Source organism: Ovis canadensis, chromosome 23, assembly GCF_042477335.2.
Source record: "Ovis canadensis isolate MfBH-ARS-UI-01 breed Bighorn chromosome 23, ARS-UI_OviCan_v2, whole genome shotgun sequence".
NCBI classification, from domain to species: domain Eukaryota; kingdom Metazoa; phylum Chordata; class Mammalia; order Artiodactyla; family Bovidae; genus Ovis; species Ovis canadensis.
In genome coordinates, this window is record NC_091267.1 from 70,325,545 (window position 1) to 70,346,536 (window position 20,992).

Below are 20,992 nucleotides of genomic sequence, written 5' to 3' on the forward strand. Positions count from 1 at the left end.
TCTTTCTTATTTTGGGTCCTGAGGCCCATTCTCAAGTTTCATACCTATTCCCGCAATCAACATGCTTGACATAAAACCAAATCAGTTGCCAAGCACACTTTATTTTGCATAGGAGTGCAGCTTAGGAAACAGCAGTGGGAAGGCCGCAGCCCGCTCTGCAAAATGTTGAAAATCACCCACGGTAGCACATTCATATGACTGTGCATGAGAATATACTGAAAATGCGCTTTCATTAATAATGCCAAGAAACATTTTATTTGGCCTTATAAAGTAGATCATGATAATGAAAGCTTTGTAATAGAGAGTCTTGATTTCTTCCCTTATTAATCTGCCAAAGACAGGAATGGATACAAGAATTTTAAGTCGATTTTTGTTAAGACCGTTTATGATTGCAATCGTGTTTAATCTTCCAGAAAGCTTTCTATGTTCTTCCGCCATAAAATCAAATGGATGTTTCAGTCAAGTTCTCCTCACCCTCACAAACCCACACACGAATCCTCTCGAAGCAGGTGTTGTAGAATCTACGACGTTCAAATGTATTTTCAATCCAAAGTAAACAGGAGTGTCTGAGACATGAGTGTGCCCAACAGTTTTTATTACGAGAGACGCATGGGTCTGGCTTATTAACTAGGATTTGCCAAGAATACTTGTCTTATGAAACTTGAGGTATATTTTGTTATGCCATTTTATGTCCTTTTTTTTTAAAAAAAAAACAAACTTTGTGGAAAGTGATATGTTGAATCAAGTGTAAGCTGAGTTTTCCAGACAACTGAAGTAGCTACATCGTGAATGTTATTTTGTTATTAAAGGGTTTTTACTCAATGCTTTGTGCTGGTGGGTGTCCTTTTCCTTGGAGACACAGAACTATGGAAGTGCCTCACCTGGGCCTGGGTTTCCCTCCTGCTCTCTTGGGGACACGTGGGCCTGGCCTGGGAAAGGAAGGTCATGGGCTGGAAGGTAGAGTTTGGCTCTAGGGCACGTGAACGTGAGGGTGTTCGTTGCTCAGTCGTGTCCGCCTCTTTGCAACCCTGTGGACTGCAGCCCGCCAGGCTCCTCTGTCCATCGAATTCTCCAGGCCAGCATACTGGAGTGGGTTGCCATTTCCTCAAGATCTGCATAACTATCAGCTTTGAAGAGAGATGGATCCAAACTTTCTCACCTCACTCTCTGGACCCCAACACTTCTCTGAGATCCCTTGGCCTTAGGCACATGCCGGCATGAAGGCAGACCCCGGTTCTTACAGGAAAGGCCAGGAAGACAAAGTAGCCATCCTGAATCCTCGGTCGCCCACCGGGCGCTCACCTGTCCTCAGGCGGGCCTCTGCCAGCCAGCCCATCTGGTCACCTTGTCCTGCGCCATCACTGTGCTGCAGGGGGTCCAGGTCCCACACTGCAGCGGGGCTCATTTAAGTCAGAGCCCCCCATGTCACCCTTCCTCTGCACCCTGGTTTAGTGAGTCCTTCTGTAGCTTTTACAAACAATTATTTGGAGAACAAAGAAAGGTATGAATGGGTTTTCCTGTTGTTCTGTTTCCAGTTTATATTTTGGCTATCCCCAGTTCTTTGATCTGGAAGATAGACAAGGGGAAAGGAGATGCCGACGCCTCTCTGCCTGGCCCCTCTCTTGGGGGACCATGCGTGTTGCGCGTGTTACTGGTTTTTCTTAGAGGACCGGCTGAACCACAGCTATGGAGCCAACCAAGAACATGGTCCATCAATGCCTACTTTAATCTCTGTTTGAAAGTCCTCTTCAAAAGTCTATACGATGTGGGGGCTTCCCCCATCTCCCTTGCATGCGTGCGTGCATGCATGCTAAGTCACTTCAATTGTGTCCATCTCTGTGCGACCCTGCGGACTACAGCCCGCCAGGCTTCCTTGTCCATGGGATTCTCCAGGCAAGGATACTGGAGTGGGTTGCCATGACCTCCTCCAGGGGCTCTTCCCAACCCAGGGATCAAACCCACATCTCTTAAGTCTCCTGCCTTGGCAGGCAGATTCTTTACCGCTGGTTGCCACCTGGGAAGCCTCCATCTCCCTTGCTTTGATCCAATTTGGCATTTAGCTAAAGAATCCAATATTTATGTAGCAAAAATTTTTTCAGATTATGACAGGAAACCTGCTACCTGGACATCAGAGTTAACTCTTCAAAGACCATCCAGCTGTTGAACAGGTAGTCATACCATTATCAGATACTTCCTTGAAGCTAGAATATTATTTCTCTTTACTATGTCTTTCTGTGTTACAAAAGTCTAAATGGGGCCAGCAAACTTCATACCGTGAACGGTTATAATGTGCATGTTAATTCACTTCAGTCGTGTCCGACTCTTTGTGACCCTATAGACTGCAGCCCACCAGGCTTCTCAGTCCATGAGGTTCTCCAGGCAAGAATATTGGAGTGAGTTGCCATTTCCTCCTCCAGGGCATCTTCCCCACCCAGGGATCGAACCCACGTCTCTTACATCTCCTGCATTGGCAGGTGGGTTCTTTACCACTAGCGCCACCTGAGAAACCCACAAGCGGTCATAAGATACCTGGCAAATTGGAATTCCGGAAACAAGAAGATAACCTTCCCACTGACAAAATGATAAAGAGAGTCTGCGTTTGGCAGGCAGGAACTGAGAGGATACAGACTTAATCTTGGTGTTGGTTCCTCTTGCAACCCACACCTCCAGTCACCAACTCTTATTTTCACTCGCTCAGTCCTAGAGCCATTGAGCCCCCTCTGGTCTCAGATGCCAAAGAACTTCATAAAGATGATTCGGAACTGACCAGCATTCCCATTAGTTCCCTTCTTCATCCTTTGCTTTTCTTCAAGAAGGTGTTTCCCCGGACTGCAGAGAAAAAGCCTGGCCCTTTCTTCCCCCCCTTCCTATTCTAATATTTCTACCCAAATTAATATTTTACTGGCACAGGTGCTGAAGATTCTTATTTGGTCGATGACCTCTTACTAGAGAAACTGTCCTTCCACCAAAGTGAGTGAAAACAAGTTCCAGTAACTCCCAACAGTTTTTCTTCTTGGGATCAAATCAGTTAGGGCTCTTTTCTCCCTTTGGGCCCTGATGACTCAGAGGTGTTAAATTTGGATATTAAAAATGCCTTTTAATTTCACAGGCTGGCCTGTGGGTCTTGAATCCTTCTTTCCAAGCTGTTGGTTGCTGTATGATTTTGAAAGTGACTAAAATGAGAGAAGGAAGGGGAAGGACAGAGAGAAGAATTTGCCCCAGCTCTATTTAGTTTTAAAGGGGGAAGAAAAGACTCAGTAAGTCACAGGCAAATGGCTTTACCATCAGAGCCCATGCTCAGTCATGGGGCTTCTCAGTCAGCTTTTCCAGAAACCCAGCCCTTTAGAAATCCAGGCACCTTTGCTAGGTCTCCACCCAGGTTCTAAGAGAAGAGATCAGAGAGTCACATACACACCTCTTGCTCTGTGTTTCCTTGCTTTTACAGCTATTATCTCCAAGAAAATCATAGAGGGAAACTTTTAACTTTTACTTCCGGTCAAAGTAAAAGTGACCTCTTTTATTTTAGGTAGGAGACCTCACCTCTCCTACCTAAAATCAGGAAAACACACACTCCTAAAATTTGCATTCCCTTCTGTTTTGAAAAAAAAAAAAATCATACACTAGTTAATTCACATCATTTCCTTTTAACCCTCAGCTATACTGACAAAGCATATTATCATCCAGGTTTTGCCCCATCTTGGACCTGTTGAGGCAGACTGTGCTGAAGGATTTTCCAGGGAGGGCCAACAGGGTGAATGTTTGCTGGCTGCCCTGAAATTCTGGTGAGGAGGAGAAGCACGCCATGCTCGGGGCTGCTCACCCCTCGATAAGCTCCCAGCCCTTTGGAAGATTTCTTTGAATGTTAATTGCATTTTCAGTTCTGCTCATTTCCCACCCTGGTGTTTTGTCTGCAACATTACTTACACTGGATTCTATTTTTATTCCTATCATTAAGTGGTAGTGCTGTAAATTCCGCAATTAATGTCAAATAAACTGCTTTCATTCACTGACCATGTCTCAGCTGGCCTCTTTCTCTTTTCGTGGAAAGGTCTGAATCTCCTTCTCCCTGCTGCCTCCCATTGTGGTTTCATAAAGAACAGTCAAGTTGCTCTGCTTCGAAACACAGCAACTTATTACCTCTTAAAGGATGCAAGGCAGGTTTTATCATCACCAAATCTGTCATCCCTGCCATCGGTTACAAAGGGTTAGGGATGCCTCTGTAAAGATGACCTTATTTTTAATCCACAGAGATTAAAAAAAAAAAAACTTTAGCGGTAACTCATCCTAACTTTATCCTTAGACAGATTCCATATGAGCATCAGATTCCATATGAGCCTCCTAAACCAGAAAAGGAACATAGGTTCCTTTAGGAATCAGACCTCCTTTGCATTCCCCCAGGTTCCAGGTGAGAAATTTCATTGATTCTTACATTCTGTGAAGGCAAGGAAGGGCAGGAGGGGTTCTCCAACCCATCTGTCTTAATACCTTTAATCTTACTAGTCACCAGGCCAGTGGTCACATTTCTCACAATAGTAGATAGGCTACAATTTTCGCCATTAAGATGTCACTCCTGGCATTCAGTATGCTAATTAGCAGAGCCTGGCACGGACTGAGATACGGATGGCTGAAGCACAGACGTGAGCAGTGGCTGCCCAGGATTAAGACCATTTAGGAACCATGTTCCTGCACACCCTTGATAAGGGCAACTTACTGCGCCCAGACTGAAGCTCGAACACACGCACCACAGCACACTCTCCACGCTCAGCCTGCTACAGTGAGCCAGGGCCATTATGACAGCAGTTCAGCCTTTGTTCACATCCTGTTAGAAAGGATTAGAGCGTATATGTTCATTTCCATAAAAATAGCGATACATACTTAACACTGGCATTTAAAAACTACTTTTGGGGACTTGGTCCAATGGTTAAATATCCATGCTTCTTAACTGCAGGGGGCACAGGTTCAATCCCTGGTCAGAGAACTGAGATCCTGCATGCCGTACAGTGCAGCCAAAAAGGTTAACAACATAAAATTACTTTTCTATTCCTTTATTTATTCATCTGATTTTCCTGCAACCGGTAGTGCGGGTATTATTCTTCTCATGGAATAATTAAGTGCAAACAGTGTCATACTCACCTAATAAGAACAACTCACACAGATGGATAGTTACCATGTATGAGACGCTGTGCAAAACATTTGACACCATTTATCTCATCTTGTTCTCCCGACTGCCTTATAAGGCAGGTACTATAATTATCTCCATGTTACGGATGAAGGAACAGGTGTTGAGAGATCAGGTAACTTGCTACAGGTCACTCACAAGGCAGCCTGACTCCAGGGCTGAGCTCTTATATCTGCAGAGTTTCCTTGGGTTGACTGCAGAGTTGAGTAATCACAGCTTGGGGCTCCTACGCCTGGGTTCCTTCAATAGGAAGTCCTGTTCGTTAAGCAGCAGAGATGGGTGGAAGTGAAGACCAGCAGCTCAAAGGTCCGTCTAGGGTCTCGACCAGATGCGTTTGCGGCTAAACACTGGTTCTGTTATGACTGAGAAGTTGCTTACAGCTCCAAGTCTCCATTCTGCTCCTGGGAACTCCATCCAGGACATTCGTGTGGAACTCCATGGAGATGACAAGAAATGATTTGGGACTTCCCAGACCACAGAGAAGCCTACGGAAGTGCAGGTAAGATCTCACTGTTGGCTGTGGGTACTCAAAGTGCCCGCAAAAATGAATTTTTAAAGGACACTAAGAGCTGTAGAACTAAAACCACAAAGAAAGGAGCAGGTTGTTGGTACAAACCAGTGGCTACAAATACATCTCCTAACAGGATTATTTTTGAGTAACCTCATTTGAGATTTACGTGGTCCTTGATATCATCATCACTGTTATTGTCATCATTACCTTCATCTTCAGCATCTTCAGGAGACTAATAAATAACTCTCTTGTCTTCTCCTTCAAGCTTAGAACTAATTAAGAAATAAGACACAAAAATTAAACATGAACATTTTTAATCTGTGGTTTTGGTAGAGCTGAGTTGGAGAACATGAACTGGCTTGGACTGGATTGTGACCAAAGGGGCTTCCTAATATAATCCTGCTGGCTTGAACCCCCCAGACTGCCAGCCAACGTCGCCCTCTGTTCAGTCCTGCTTTCCTCTGCACTCACAGGGGTTGCTCCCAAAAGCACGTCCCAATAAACCTGCACGTAGATCTCGGTGCCTGAGTCTGCCTCCCAGGAGCCCAAAGCTACAATGATGACTTACTTGTATTTATTTTGCTGTTGTTGGAGCATAGCTGCTGACAGTGTTGGGTTACTCTCCGCCGAGCCAGTGTGAATCAGCTATGTGTGTACATGTGTCCCCTCCACCTGCAGCCCCCCTGGAGCCCCCATCCCGCCCCTCAAGGTCACCTGCCCACGGAGCTGAGCTCCCTGTGCTTTCCCGCAGCTCCCCACTAGCTGCTCGACACCTGGCAGTGTCTGTGTGTCCATACTACCCCCCCTCTCTTCTGCCCACCCTCTCCCCCCTCACCCCACCAGGACACCTGCTTATGGGCCCCGTTACTCTCCCTTCCCATGAAAATGCCAGACACTCACCTGGGGGAGAAGGAAGGAAAGGGGGGCATCTCCAAGACCCAGCTGTTTTCTAAACCAGACTTTTTTCTTTTAACAACAAGAGACTGAGCTGTTGTGACCTGGTAAGACTTGCTCTGCTTCTACGGGTCCAGCAGAGAGAAAAGGAGGTGAGGAATGAGGTCCCACTCGGACTTTGGCCAGCGTGGGTAGATGGCCCGCCTCCACCCACAGGGCGGGGCAGGGCCGAAGGCAAGAGGCCCCGGGTCCTTGTCCTCCTGGGCTGAGGAAGGCTGGCTCAAGGCGCCCCCCCCCCCACCGGACCAAAGGTGCAGCGGGTCTCCCCCGCCCCCAGAGGAGCAGCTGCACCTTCCCGAGCAACCTAGCCACGCTGCGCTCAGGATGAAGCCACACTGGCCCCTTCCTTGCCTTTCTAGTGTGTGATACGGAAAATGTGAGCTGCTCCACACACATGTGCCTGAAGCCCCACCATGCACGACGTGTTCTTTGGGTTTAGTACAGCCCTGGGTAGGTACTAGGCTCCGGGACAGATGCACCCCAAACAGGAGTCCCCGACCTGCTGGGCCGGTGATTGCAGCCCTGGGATGAGGGCGCAGCTCTTCCTGCGCCACTTGCGTCGGGGAGGTGGGTCTGGAGACAGTGAGAGACAGTGTGGACTCCTGCTCAGCCCGTGGGGCCCAGTGCCCCTTCGCTTTTCCCAGCTGACATCATCCTCTTCTTGCCAGGCTGTGTTTTGCGGTCATGTCTAAGGAACCAATCCCTCATTCAAGGTCATGAAGATTGGACACTTAGGTTTTCTTCGAAGTGTTTGATGATTTTCACTCTTCTGTGTGGGTCTTTGATCTACTCTAAGTTTTGGATATGGTGGAAGGTAGACTAGCTTCCTTCTGCACGTATTCTATGTTTTCTCAGCACCGTCTGTTGAAAAGACTGTTCTTGCCCTGTGAATTTTCTTGACAGCTGCCTCATTTGATACTTTCTACCAATACTGTGAAAGGGTTCCAATTTCTCTCTATCCTCATCAACATTCACTTTTTTAAAAATTATTTTTTATTTTAGCCATCCTAGTGAGTATGACTGGTAGGCTGCAGTCCATGGGGTTGCAAAGAGTCAGACATGACTGAGCGACTTCACTTTCATGCATTGGAGAAGGAAATGGCAACCCACTCCAGTGTTGTTGCCTGGAGAATCCCAGGGATGGGGGAGCCTGGTGGGCTGCCGTCTATGGGGTCGCACGGAGTTGGACACGACTGAAGCGACTTAGCAGCAGTAGCAGTGAGTAAGGCAGATCTCATCCTGGTTTTGATCTGCATTTGCCTAACGACTAACAAACAAATGATTAATGATGTGAGCATCTTTTCATGTAGACATTAATTTTTTAATAACTTTTAATTTTTAGAAGTTTTAGATTTACAGAAAAATTGTGAAGATAGTACTGCTGCTGCTGCTAAGTCACTTCAGTCGTGTCCAACTCTGTGTGACCCCATAGACGGCAGCCCACCAGGCTCCCCCGTCCCTGGGATTCTCCAGGCAAGAACACTGGAGTGGGTTGCCATTTCCTTCTCCAATGCGTGAAAGTGAAAAGTGAAAGTGAAGTTGCTCAGTCGTGTCCAACTCTAGCAATCCCATAGACTGCAGCCTACCAGGCTCCTCCATCCATGGGATTTTCCAGGCAAGAGTAGTGGAGTGGGGTGCCATTGCCTTCTCTGGAAGATAGTACTGAAAAGTTTCCATACACCCAGTAACCAGTTTCCACCACTATCAACATTTTATATTAGTATGAATCATTGTTTACAATTAATGAACCAATAATGGCACATTATTAAAGTCCATATTTCATTCAGATTTCCTTAGTTTTTACCTAATATCCTTTCCCTGTTTCAGAATTCCATGTTACATTTAGGCTTCATGTCTTCTGAGGCCCCTTAATTTCTCAGAGTTTCCTTATTTTTTATGAACTTGACCATTTTTCCATTTTTTAAAAATTGAGGCATCATTGACACATGACATTATATTAGTTTCAGGAACAAATATAATGACTCGATATTTGTGTATGTTGCGCAATGACCGCCACACAAAGCCTAGTTAATTTCCGTTACCGTACAAAGTTACAAAAGTATTTTTCTTGTGATGATAATTTTTAAGATTTACTCTCAGCAACTTTCAGATATGCAATGCTGTGTTACTATCGTCACCTTGCTGTATATTATATCCCCATGGCTTATTCACTTTATAAGTGAAAGTTTTTTGACTCCTTTCACCCATTTGGCACCCTCCCCCACAATGCTACCAGCCCCCTGCCTCTGGTAATCACCAGTCTCTTCTCTGTACCTATGAGCTCAGTTTGTTTATTTACTTTAAGATTCTTCATACAAGTGACTTATCTCACTTAGAATAATGCCATCAAGCTCCATCCAAGTGGTGAATGGCTAGTTTCCCTTCTTCTTCATAGCTGAATAATATTCCATTTTATATATTATTTATACACACACACACATTTTCTTGATTCATTCATCCATTAGTGGACACTTACTTAGGTTTTTCCATAGCTTGGCTGTTACAAATAGTGCTGCCATGAACACGGGAGTATAGATGTCTTTTCAAATTAAAGTCTTTCTTTTTTTCAGATAAATATCCAGAGGTAGAATGGCTGGATCTGATCTGGACCGTTTTGAGGACGACTGGTCAGGTATTTTGTAGACCACCCCTCTACTGGGTCTCATCTGACAGTTTTCTAACGATCAGACTGCCGTCGTGGGTTTGGGGGAGGAAGACCACAAAGGTAAACTGCCGTTCTCGTCACATGCGATCAAGGGTTTTTAGTGTCAGCGTGACTTACTATGGTTGAGGTTGACCTTGACCACCCGGCCGAGGTAGTGTTGGTCAGTTTCCTCCACTAAGAAATTTCTCTTTTTCCTCCTTTCCATGCCACCCACTTCGGAAGGCAATCAATCACTGGATGCAGCCCGCACGTGAGGAGTGGGGTCCCTTTCCGATTCCCTACTCCCTGCCTCCAGTTCCCTATCTTTTCAGAATCTCCAGCTCAGCGCAGCTCTAGACTGAGCCTAGAGGCTACCCGCAGTGGCACAGAGCTGCAAACCTGCCTCCCTTCTCCCCTCAGGCCTTCCCACGTTTGGACTCGGAAGGAGCAGCCCTCTCTGTGAAAAGTTACCTATTAACAGAGATGACAATCCCAGAATTGCCAGGAAAGTTCCAGTCTCAGCAGTTCCATACAGCATTCCCTAAGTATGCTTTAATCCTCAACACGACAGGAAAAAAAAAAGCAGTCATCAGATCGATAGCGCACACGTGCACACAGCGCGTGTGCAGAGCAGGCCTTCAGCAGAGCTTGGGAGCAGATGAGGGCTTCCTTTGATGCCCTTCCTCTCGTGGTTTCAGGCTCCCTCCAGACCCCCCACCGCCCCCATCCCCCCATGCTGAACGCCCCCCACCCTGGCCTGCTCTCCACCAGCCCTAGATTTCTGCCTCCTACTTCCTAGGCCAGATACCATCATAAACTCATTAGCACTTGGGCTTGCAAAACTGTATCCAGAACAGGAAAGGGTGGGTTGGCAAAAGCAATGATTTTCAATCCAGTTCCTTGTCATTTCTTGAGAATGTTGAAAGCAAACTACCTCTCTGCTTTCAACCTATAGAAAAGGCGGTCATCCTCCAACAGTAAAATTGATTCAGCCTCTAGGTGTTTCTACCCAGCCTGGGCTTTAAATTTGCATTTCTATCGCTCCCTCCAAGCCCGAGGAAGGTAAACCCATGCTTCCCACTTGCCTCATTAATTTCCTACCACTTTGGTTTCTCACATTCCTAATCAAACCCCATTTTGGAAATACTAGTCATTTCTCAGAAACTTGAGAAACTTTTTGCTTTCTCCTTGTGTGAAGTTTTAGGGGGGAAAAAAGTTTATTTTCCCCTCTAGCCTTATTTTGACTTAGCTGAAGTCACTGGAGACAGCACAAACTTTGCATTTTGATCAGGCCTCTTTCGAATTCGCTGGCACTGCGGCTGAATTTCAATGATTCTCAACAGCTGAGTATCAGAGAAGCCCACTCCCAGGGCTTTTATGTCGGTGAGAGTCCAGACCCTCCAGCATTTGCTGTGTATTCTGAAGACAAGTACGTTTCCTTCGAATTCCCTTTAACTAGGAGCATTTTATTTGGGGTCCAGCATCTACGTTACGCAACCAAAAGCACACAAAAGATATAGAATAATCCACATTCCTTCAGGAGCTCATAATCCTGTTGAGGGTCGAGATGCATACCTAACATGCTTAAATAACAGTGTAAAGTAGCATGAGTGTGTTTAAACAACTACTCTAGATGTGTGAATGGGGTTCTACACCTAAACTCTGATGTGGGGAGAGTGTTCCCCACATATCCAAGAAGCAAGCAGTTGTCAGGCACCAGCTGTTCATCCTTCAGTGAACACAAGGCGGACACTAACACCAGTCCTAGCATCAGATTCCACAGGTGAAGGGCTCAGCCCTGTACAACTGCCTCTCACCCCCACCTCAGACGCCTCTGCGTATCAACCAGATATTGATTTCAGGTTTCCAAGACCCCCTCCTTAGGTTTGATTAATTTGCCAGAGGGGCTCACAGAACTCAGAGAAACGCTTTCCTTACTGGCTTCAGAAACAGGCAGATGGACGAGATGCATAGGGCAAGGGATGGGAAAGGGGTGCGGAGCTCCCATGCCATCTCTAAGCCACTCCTTTCCCAGAATCTCTGCGTGTTCACCAGCCAGGAAGCTCTCAGAACACTTTCCTTTGGGGTGTTAAAGGAGGCCTCATCACATGGGCGTGACTGATTATGTCACTGACCGCTGGTGACTGAGCTCAGTCTCCAGGAGGTCTGGCAGTGGGGCTGGAAGCTCCAGTGCTCTGATCACGGGGTTGGTTCTCAGGACTTTGCTCTGCTCAAGGCGCTCAGTTGTGTGGTTCTCCTGACTACTAACCCCTGACCTCAGGAGCCTTCCAAAAGTCACCTAATTAACCTAAGACACACCTTCAAGCTCTCATCACTTAGGATATTTCAAAGGATTTAGGAGCTCTGCTAAAAACAGGATGAAGACAAATATGTTTCTTACTCTAAATCACAATAGCGCATGTACATATCCAACTTGAGGGACAAACCTCCCATACCAAAAGCACCCCCCGTGGTTCACATATGTTTGGAGCTTCTGTAGGGCTCATTCCAATGCCAGTTTAATGATCACAAAAGAAAACCCAGCTTCTCTAGTTCCACATGCGAACTTGGGTTTTATGGTTGTTTTTAATCTTACAGCTTCCTATTTGATCAGACACCTTCTTCAGCAGATTTGACTAGGAGTGACTTGAAACCATTATCACAAATAATATCTGTTATATTTATTCTCAAAGAAGATTTTCCTAACCTGCTCTGTTCTGTCAATTAATCAGGCTCTTGCCATCTTGATTTCCTTTCTTATCCAGTCTAGAGCGCTGAACAAGCTCTAACGATGCTGTTGCCAAGCCCTTCAATTCCTTCACCTCTGCTGGCTTGCATTCCACATACCGTGAAACAGCCCAGCCTGAAAGTTACCCTCCTCTGTTGCCTCGACTCCACACAGGCCCAAGGAGAAAATCCCCGTGACTCTGGTACCACCACACATGCAGGGTTTCCAAAATCAGTAGCCCTCTCCTCCTCTATCTTTGGGTCGGTCCCACGGCCTGCACTGTGGCCCAGGTTTTACAAATGGTTTTCACTCCTCTCAAGCTTGCTGTACTTCCCCACCTACCCTCACTCTCCATTTCACCCATACGCGCTAAGAACTCTCTCAACCAGTTGCCAGCCTCCCTTCTCACAGTCTCCTAATTCGTCTCAGGAAAGAACTACCCATCCTGTCTAAGCCTAAACCATCCCCTTGAGGTTTGGACATCACTCCTTCCTTGTCTGGGTCCTGCCTCTATCAACTGGCCCCTGTCTTTTTGCTTTGTCCTCTACATGTCCACCTCCAATCTCCTTTCCTACCAAATAAATGAAAAATTTTAAACCCAACTGTCTAATGATCACCCTCTTCCTCTCCTTCTCTACACAGCAAGACATTTGAAGCAATACTTGACTCTCACCATCACCATTGCCTCAAGACGCATTCAGTCCTTAATGTTTTGTGATCTGATGTCCATCTGGACCACTCTCCTGAAGAAACGCTTCGTCAAGAAATCTAGAGCCTTCCTGCTTTGTGAACGCAGTGTTTGCATCTGACAGTTCCTTTATGCAACACCTAGCACCACCATCCACTCCTTCCTTTTGGAAACACTCTTTGGCTCCCCAAACACCGTCCTCCTGCACCTCTGACCACTCCGGCTCAGTCTCTTTCCCAGAGCGCCTCTTCCTCAGAGCAACCATGAAAAGCCCCTGGAGTTCTACCTTCTCTAAAGCGTCTTCCTGACTGATCTCATCCATATGCTGATGAAAACTTTATTTACAGCCCCAACATTTTCCTGGGCTTTGTAGAAATACATCTAGTTACATATCACGGCCACAGTTATTGACTTCACTGCCCTGATTGAATGCCTCCCATCCCTCATTTCATTATTGGATCTTTAAAAAGGGTCTTGACTAATCTGCCTCCAAGACTGTCTTCCTGCCAGCTCATCGTCTACACCACAGCCAGCTCACTGTTTCTAAATCCTGAATCTGATTTTGTCCCTCCTTAAACAATCTCAGTGGTCTTCTCCAGCGTTCTAGGATAAAATCCAAACTCTTGAGCATGATTCTCACGGCTTTTCTCCATGTGAAACTGGCCCACATTTCCAGCCTCACCTGCTAATTGTTACTGAAAATGTGGGTATCGATGTCACCTGCCTTCACTAATCAAGGTCATTTTAAGACTTGCATATCCTCCAAGACACATATAGCCTTAGCAATAAGAGATATTTTCTGGCGCTTGGAGTCAGCTGTGTCTAGTTGGAGCTAGGCTGGTGGGGATCGGTTAGGACCACCGATCCTTCAACTGGACATGCATGAGTGTCCCCTTGGTGCAGAGGTCTATAGCTTAGTTACATCTGTGCAGAACAATCATTATCATCCCTTTTCCCAATCACCTTTCTCCACCTTCCCCACGTCCCCCATGCCTCCACTCATCTGTTGCTTTATTCATTTTCCTATAAATACCCCCAGCCCGTTGCCCTGGGGAGGCAGACTTAAGGCTGGTTTTTCCGTCTCTTTGCTCGGCTACCTTGCATGTTAAGCCTTCTCTTTGCTGCAAACCTCAGCATTTGGGCTTGTTGTGCATCAGGCCAAAAGACCCTGGTCCGGTAGCATTACCATCCAGCCTCCCACTTTAAAGCCTGATCCTAAAGTGCTAGTCACAAGTACTAATACCTAAAAGCTCTGTCTAATTTTTTCCCCCATTGCTCTCTCTTCCCTCTTTCTGGAACACCTTTTTTTGGCTGATGGACTCCTATTTACTTTTAAAGGCTTGTGTCTGGATTACAGGTTCCTGTAGCCCTGTGCTTCTACCAGCCTGAGACCCATCCACCTTCAATTCTGTTTTCCCCACTACCCAGTGAGTTGCTTAGAAGCAGGGCTGAGTCTTACTCATTTTTGCACTACAGGCCTCTTGTCTTTACAAAGTAGGATACAATGAAAATGGGAAGGGTCAGGCCCAAGGGGAGAGGAGCCAGGAGCCAACCGACAAGGCAAGAGAAGTGAGGTCAGGAGCTAGCCACATGCTAGCCCATGCCTCAGCAAAGAATTGACACCAGAGAGTCGGGGTGAGCAGAGCTCTGGCACCAGAGAGCAGGGGTGAGCAGAGCTCTGTTGGAAAGAGGGGCCCTGAACCCCGGGTTAGAACCAAGGAAAGCTGGCTTCTGTTGGAGGAAACGTTCCCAGGCAAGGGCAAGTCCTGGAGTCAGCGGGAGGAGAGGGCAGGGGCTTTACTTCCTGTGGAAAGGCTCTAAGAAGCATTAAGAACGCTGTGTTCTCTGGGTGACCACTCGGCTGAGAATGTACTGGGGCTGCAAACCAAATGAAAGAAACAGATTAAGGCAGATTTACCTGGGGTCAGGAGATGAGCCCTGTAAGCCCTGAGCAGTCCAGAAAGCCCTTGACTTTTCTCCTATACCCAAGGAAATGTATAAGTTCACTAAATCTCTCTATCCAGCTTTCGAAGTCTCAGTGCAAATGTGTTTCCTATTTGTGTGTATCTCTGACAAATACGCAGTGGCCCTGATAAGAAAAATCCCTGTCTGACGAGCTACCATCTCTCTTCATACCATCTCCTGCCAATGCTGATACAATATTTATTAAGGCTTAAATAGCACTGTTAAGTGCACACGTTGATTTAGAATGATGGAGTATGTCAACACACAGAACAAGAACTCAGCCGCAGAGCAGCGACCCCCCAAAGGACAAGGAGATGCATCGTTAGCTAAAGACCGAAGCTAGCAAATGTCACCAGCAGGGAAGAATGACTCTGTAATTAGGGCTTTTTATATGCCTATTAACACCCATTTTTATAAGTATATTTTCAAAAACATTTTAAAATGTATGCACAGTTTCAGAATTCAAACAGGCTATTTACTGTGCTGTTATTGAATAGAAACTACATATCACCTCCCCTACCTAATACATCAGAGGAAACCCCTTTTAAGCTTTCATTCTCAATTCTCCACATTACCACCATGAATTGTAAATAACATGCTTAGATCTCAGTTTCTTAATTTACTAGCAGAAGAAATAGAGTCGTTTCCATTATCTGAGGGAGAAAGAATTCAGCTCACATCTCTCTGAGTGTTACTGGTTATATTCACCTGTGTGGGTTTTCTATTAGTTCTTTTATACGTTGAAGTCATGTGCATAATCTTGCTTTGTTTTTTTTTTTTTTTGGTTCTGTTTTCTTTATATACTCTCTCATCCCAAAGTAAAATGAGGTGAGTTGCACCCCTACACTCAAGCCTTCACGCCTCCTGCTCTTGGCCTCTGCCAGCTGGAGCGTTACCTTTACAATGACTTTTATTACATACACACTCCATCCTACAACTAAAATTAGGGCTTATGTTTTGATCATAAAAACTGAAACTAGCAACCATCTAACTATAATTATGTGAAAGTGAAGTCACTCAGTCGTGTCCAACTCTTTGCAACCCCGTGGACTGTAGCCCACCAGGCTCCTCCGTCCATGGGATTCTCCAGGCAAGAGTACTGGAGTGGGTTGCCATTCCTTCTCCAGGTGATCCTCCCAACCCAGGGATTGAACCCAGGTCTCCTGCATTGGAGGCAGACGCTTTAACCTCTGGGCCATATGATCATTTAACTATTAGTACAGAAGTAGTGTGATCAGATGCACTGAAAATACAATGATTTGACACTGGCTCTCCCAAAGGAGGGAGTCCCCAAAGTTAAAGCCAAATGAACTCTCCTATATTCCGTCCAGTGATCAGGCCACACACAGTTTTGCTTATTTTGTATTTAAATCAAATCAAAACTTTCTTTTTCAATTGTTTTCTTGGCATTTCTTATTTCTCAGACTGTTTTCTTGTTGAGAGGGAAAAAAAAAAACTTGTCTTCTTCCCCACTGGGTTAAGAGCTCTGAGCTTGTTAGTTGTCCTGCCCGTTACTTAATGCTCTTTCTAAGAGGAACTCCTTTTAGCGTCTTTTGACCTGGTATTTTGAGCTGGGCCTTTGCTGCTGCTGTAGAAGTATCATCCCTCCTGTTTCACACCTAGTTTCCTCCTCTGTTTCCTGGACAGGGAGCTGCTTCTCTCGACAGCATGCAAGCACGTTTAGTCGCTCAGTCGTGTCCGACTCTTTGCAATCCCATGGACTGCAGCCAGCCCGGCTCCTCTATCCATGGGATATCTCAGGCAAGAATATTGGAGTGGCTTGCCATTTCCTTCCTCAACTCTTGATAGAGGACACCCTCAAATAAAAATTTTTAAAAGAAAGGTTAATTGGGACTTTCCTGGTGCTCCAGTGATTAAGATTCTGTCCTGCCAACGCAGGGGGCAGGGATTTGATTCCTGGTTGGGGAAAAAAGACCCCACGTGTGACTCAGCATTGGAAAAAGACAAAGGTTGCTTAGGAGATAGAGATTCTGATTTCATTCTGAATCCCGCATAGCTGGAAAAGTGTTTCTTTTACCGTCATATTTAATTGATCTATATAATATTAAACTTAAGATTTTTCCCCCCTCAGAAATTTAAAGACCATCATTTATGTCCTCCAGTGTTTTGACAAGAAGTCTTGTGCCTACGATACGCTTATTCTTTTATTAGTAATCCCTCCCTCTTTCTCTCTTTCCCTCTCCATTTCTCAAGAGAAATATAACATGAGTCATATGTGTAATGTAAAATTTTTCTAGCAGACACTTAAAAGTAAAAAGAAACAGGTGAAAATCATTTTATGGTATATTTCACTTAATCCAATATATCCAAAATAGAATTTCAACATGTAGTCAGTATTTTACATGTTATTGTTTAGATCCTTCCCGTTATTTTTCTCATGCTAAATCTTTGAAATCTAGTGTCTATTTTACACTTGAAGTGCATCTCGGTCTGGGCCAGCTACATTTCACGATCTCAACAGCCATGTGACAACTGGCTCTGGACAGTGCAGGGGTGTGACTGTCTCCTTATTTTTGTGGTATATTACTTCACCTCAAGACATGAGTCCTTTTTTTTTTTCTCTTTCCTGCTCAGAAATTGGTATGCCCTTCGTATTTTAAAATTTGTGTTTTTCTTTACTCGGTACACAAATACAACTACAATTTGTGTTGTCATTTCTCTCCCTTATATTTTCTCTCATTGCTTGAATGCCTGCTCTTTTGGACTGATGACTTTGCCTCTTAATTCTCCTCTCATATTTTTCATCATCATTTTGCTCTAAGAGATTTCATCAAATTCATCTTCAGCCATTTATTCTTTATTTTTTTCAATGTATTACATTTTTAATGTTAAATCCTATTTTTTCTTCTTTTCATTTTATTACATTTTTAATGCCAGCAGTCATATTTGTAACTTTCAATGATTCTTTTTGGTTTTCTGGAGTTCTTTTTCATAGCCACCTGTTTCTGCTTTGTGGATATAAGACCTTGGATCTCTCTGAGGATTCTAGTCAGATTTTTAAAAATTCTCTCCATTCTCAGGGCCTTTTTCCTTTGGGTTTTATGTTAGTCTTCCCCTGTGGAATGCTTGTTTGTTGTCTGCTGATCTTGGACTGCCCATTCGTGTTTATGCATGAAATCCTCAGTTGACTAGCATAAGCAGCCACGATGGGCTTTCTCTAGGAAGATGTGCGTTCCTACACATCGTCTGACCTCCTGCCTGAATCAGGGCAGTAGTGGTGGCTGATGGGGATCTCAGTTCTTGAGAGCTGGCACCTCCTTAGACCCCTTCCCTAACTGCCGAAAGTTTAAAAGAGTTTTACCAGCACTCACAGGAGGAACCCAGCCTTCTGCAGACAGCTGACTTCCTCCCTGTAGATAGCTCTGCTTGGGCTTATTAACTGAATCTCTTACAGTGTTTAGAACCTCTGGGCTGTGGAGCCCCTCCCCACTTCCTTTCCTGCTCTGATAGATTTATTCCTCACTGTCACTTCACTGGGCTTCCCTTGTGGCTCAGCTGGTAGAGAGTCCGCCTGCAGTGCAGAAGACCTGGGTTCGATCCCTGGGTTGGGAAGACCCCCTGGAGAAGACCCCCTCCATTATTCAGACCTGGAGAATTCCATGGACTGTATGGTCCATGGGGTTGCAAAGAGTCAGACACGACTGTCACTTTCACACTTCACTAGGATTTTGTGTTCAGCTGCCATCTTGAACCAAAAGACCACTTATCTTCAAAGAAAGTATTTCTCCTCTCCTAAAGCCATTGTTTCCCATAAAATAATAAACAAGTATTTGACTTTGAAATATTATTTTCATGGTAGAACTTTATTGGCCAAGGCATAGTCTTTTTTTTTTTATGTTGTTAACTAGTGATCTGTCTCCATGGAAGTTTAAACAGAGTCCAGTTTTCCTCTCCAAGATTCCAAGTTGAAACATTTTTAAGGATGTACAGAGATGCTCTCAACCCTTTCCCCTCCCTTTCTCCCCTAACAGATGAGTTTGCCTGTGCTTTGTCATCTACAGTACAGGGGAAAACACTGGCCTAATGGTGAGGCGACATGGGCTCTAGCCTTGACGTAGCCCCTCTCAGTTCTGGGGATGATTTCCTGACACTTCTCAGCCTCAGCTGTAAAGAGGGCATAAACACTCTTCCTGCATTCCTCATGGGGCCATATAAGGACGAGAAGAGCTAATGTATCGACACATAGTCACTCAAATTTTGTTGGCTGATCCAATGAAGGGTTTAAGGCACATGTCTCATTTTAAGGACCTGCTGCTCTGCAGCTAAAGGCCAACAGATCCAATCAGCCTTCCTGCCAGTGTTCAGCGGGGCAGGCAGACTGGACCAGGCTCTGCCCTCTCTCCCAGAGGACTTTCCAGAATGACCCCAGGTATCACCCCAAAGGCAATGGAAGCTAGCTCTGGTCATGACCTCCCCTGGGTCACTGGCCACTGACCCTCCCAAGCCAGCAGTTTCTCCTGCAGGGGAGGAACCACAACCTACGTAACAGATACTCGCTAACCCCCGGGAGGGCTCGGGAGATGACGGGGGCCTACAGGGCTGGGAACCGTGGAAGGGCCTGTGGCCACTTAGTCTCACACCCTCCGTTTAGAGAGGAGGGCCCAAGTGAGCCTGAGTGGGAAAGGGGCTTCCCCAGTTAGTGACGGAGCAAGACTCTAGAGGTGCTCAGGCACGTGTGTGCCGGTCACGTGCGACTTCCCCCAACACGAAGCCTCGTTGTGAAGCTCTTCCTGGAGACAGGCTTCTTTAACATTGCCAAGCTGAGTCTTGGGACAGTGACCTGAACTTCAAGCCCAGGAAGGCTTTGGCCCCCAAATCTGTACCAGCACCTGCCGGAACTCGCAGCTTGTAAGAGACCTCTCGGTGGGGGGACATCTCCCCTTGCCCAATTTCCAGGCCATCCCCCTTCCTGGTGACCTGAGTCCCCACCTGGCAGCAGCACGTATGCCCACACTTTGCCCCAAAGTGCCTGGCACACTGCAGGCTCCCGCTGTCTCCAAGGGGCCCCAGGGCCTGGCCGGAGGAGGGTAATGGCAGGAAGCCCATAACATATTAAAACAGCAGATTAAAACAAACAGGAGCATTTTGGATCATGTTACACATCACTCTCCTCATGTCTGACAAGAGGATAAAAAAAAAAGCAAAGGCGGTAAAAGACCATCGTAGACCATAATGGTCTAATAACTTGGTGATAAAAGCGCTTGTGGGAGCAGCGTGGGAGCCGTCTGCTCCTGGTGCAGGAATCGAAGCTCCCCTCCAAATCCACAGTGGTGTACTCAGAGGCATTACTGCTTAAGTGCTCGTTTAAGACTTCCTCGAAAATGCAGCACGCTCGCTGGAGAATCATAATTAGGCTTCAGTTGTGGGCCATATTCACACATAGTGCATCATCCTTAAAGATGACAGAAAAAAATTACCCAAGGCCATGTGGAATGGATGTCAGATCTTACACCATTGTCCTCCATGGAAAAAAAAAAATAAACCCACTTAATAGTCCCCTGTTGAGACATGCAGATTTCTGCATATGGAACAACATGACTTCTCGTTTTGAAAATAGGAGGAGAAAAGTCGGGAATGCGGGAAGGCTGTGAACACCAGAACCCTGGGATCTGCATGACGGGAATGGACACGGTCAGATCCACAGAACAGTAAGAGTGCAAATCTTTCATCAGGCGCTGTCAAAACCCGGAGAGACACAGTTCCAGCAAAAATCACAGATCAGGTTTATCAGGAGTATACCAGCCCCCAGCTGATTCAATACTTGGAGGAGGAAATCTTCAGAAAACCACTTTCATCTAATAGTCTGTACAATGAAATAAAATGCCACTAAAACATTCAACTATTTCTCTGTTACACTTTTTTCTTCCCTCAACCTTCTCCTCTCAAACCCATTCCCATCCTTAAGTTTCTTTATTTTTAATATTTATTTATTTGGCTGCTCCCAGTCTTAGCTGTGGCATTTAAGCTGCCAGCCCCGGCCCCCTGCATTGGGAGCCCAGAGTCTTAACCCCTGGACCACAGGGAAGTCTGCCATTCCTGTTTCTGCTACGGGAAATAGCTTCCTAGGGAAGGACAAGCCTATCCGACCATCACACCCTTCACACCAACACCAGTCTCCCCCTGGCACCTCTTCTCCATCAGAGGAAGAATTTCACTGAGGTCAGCTTCACAAGGGATCAGACCTAAGCTTGCTTTCAAGTCGTCTTTGTTTGTATTCCTGACTGGCCTACCGCTGCCATTTCTTCATCTTTTCGGAACTGTTCACACACACCAAGAGGCACATATTTATATTTATTGGTGGT

At 45.8% G+C, this 20,992-nt stretch overlaps 2 long non-coding RNA genes across 2 annotated transcripts; one reads left to right on the forward strand and one right to left on the reverse strand.

Moving 5' to 3' along the window:
- Window positions 1-5,029: 5,029 nt before the first annotated feature.
- On the reverse strand, window positions 5,030-6,718 carry LOC138428481 (uncharacterized). The gene is made up of 3 exons (XR_011252459.1): window positions 6,591-6,718; window positions 5,898-5,962; window positions 5,030-5,664 (listed from the first exon to the last, which is right to left on the reverse strand). It is a non-coding gene; the product is annotated as an uncharacterized lncRNA (long non-coding RNA).
- A 2,493-nt stretch (window positions 6,719-9,211) lies between these two features.
- LOC138428482 (uncharacterized) lies at window positions 9,212-20,529 on the forward strand. The gene is made up of 2 exons (XR_011252460.1): window positions 9,212-9,276; window positions 20,248-20,529. It is a non-coding gene; the product is annotated as an uncharacterized lncRNA (long non-coding RNA).
- The last annotated feature ends 463 nt before the right edge of the window (window positions 20,530-20,992 follow it).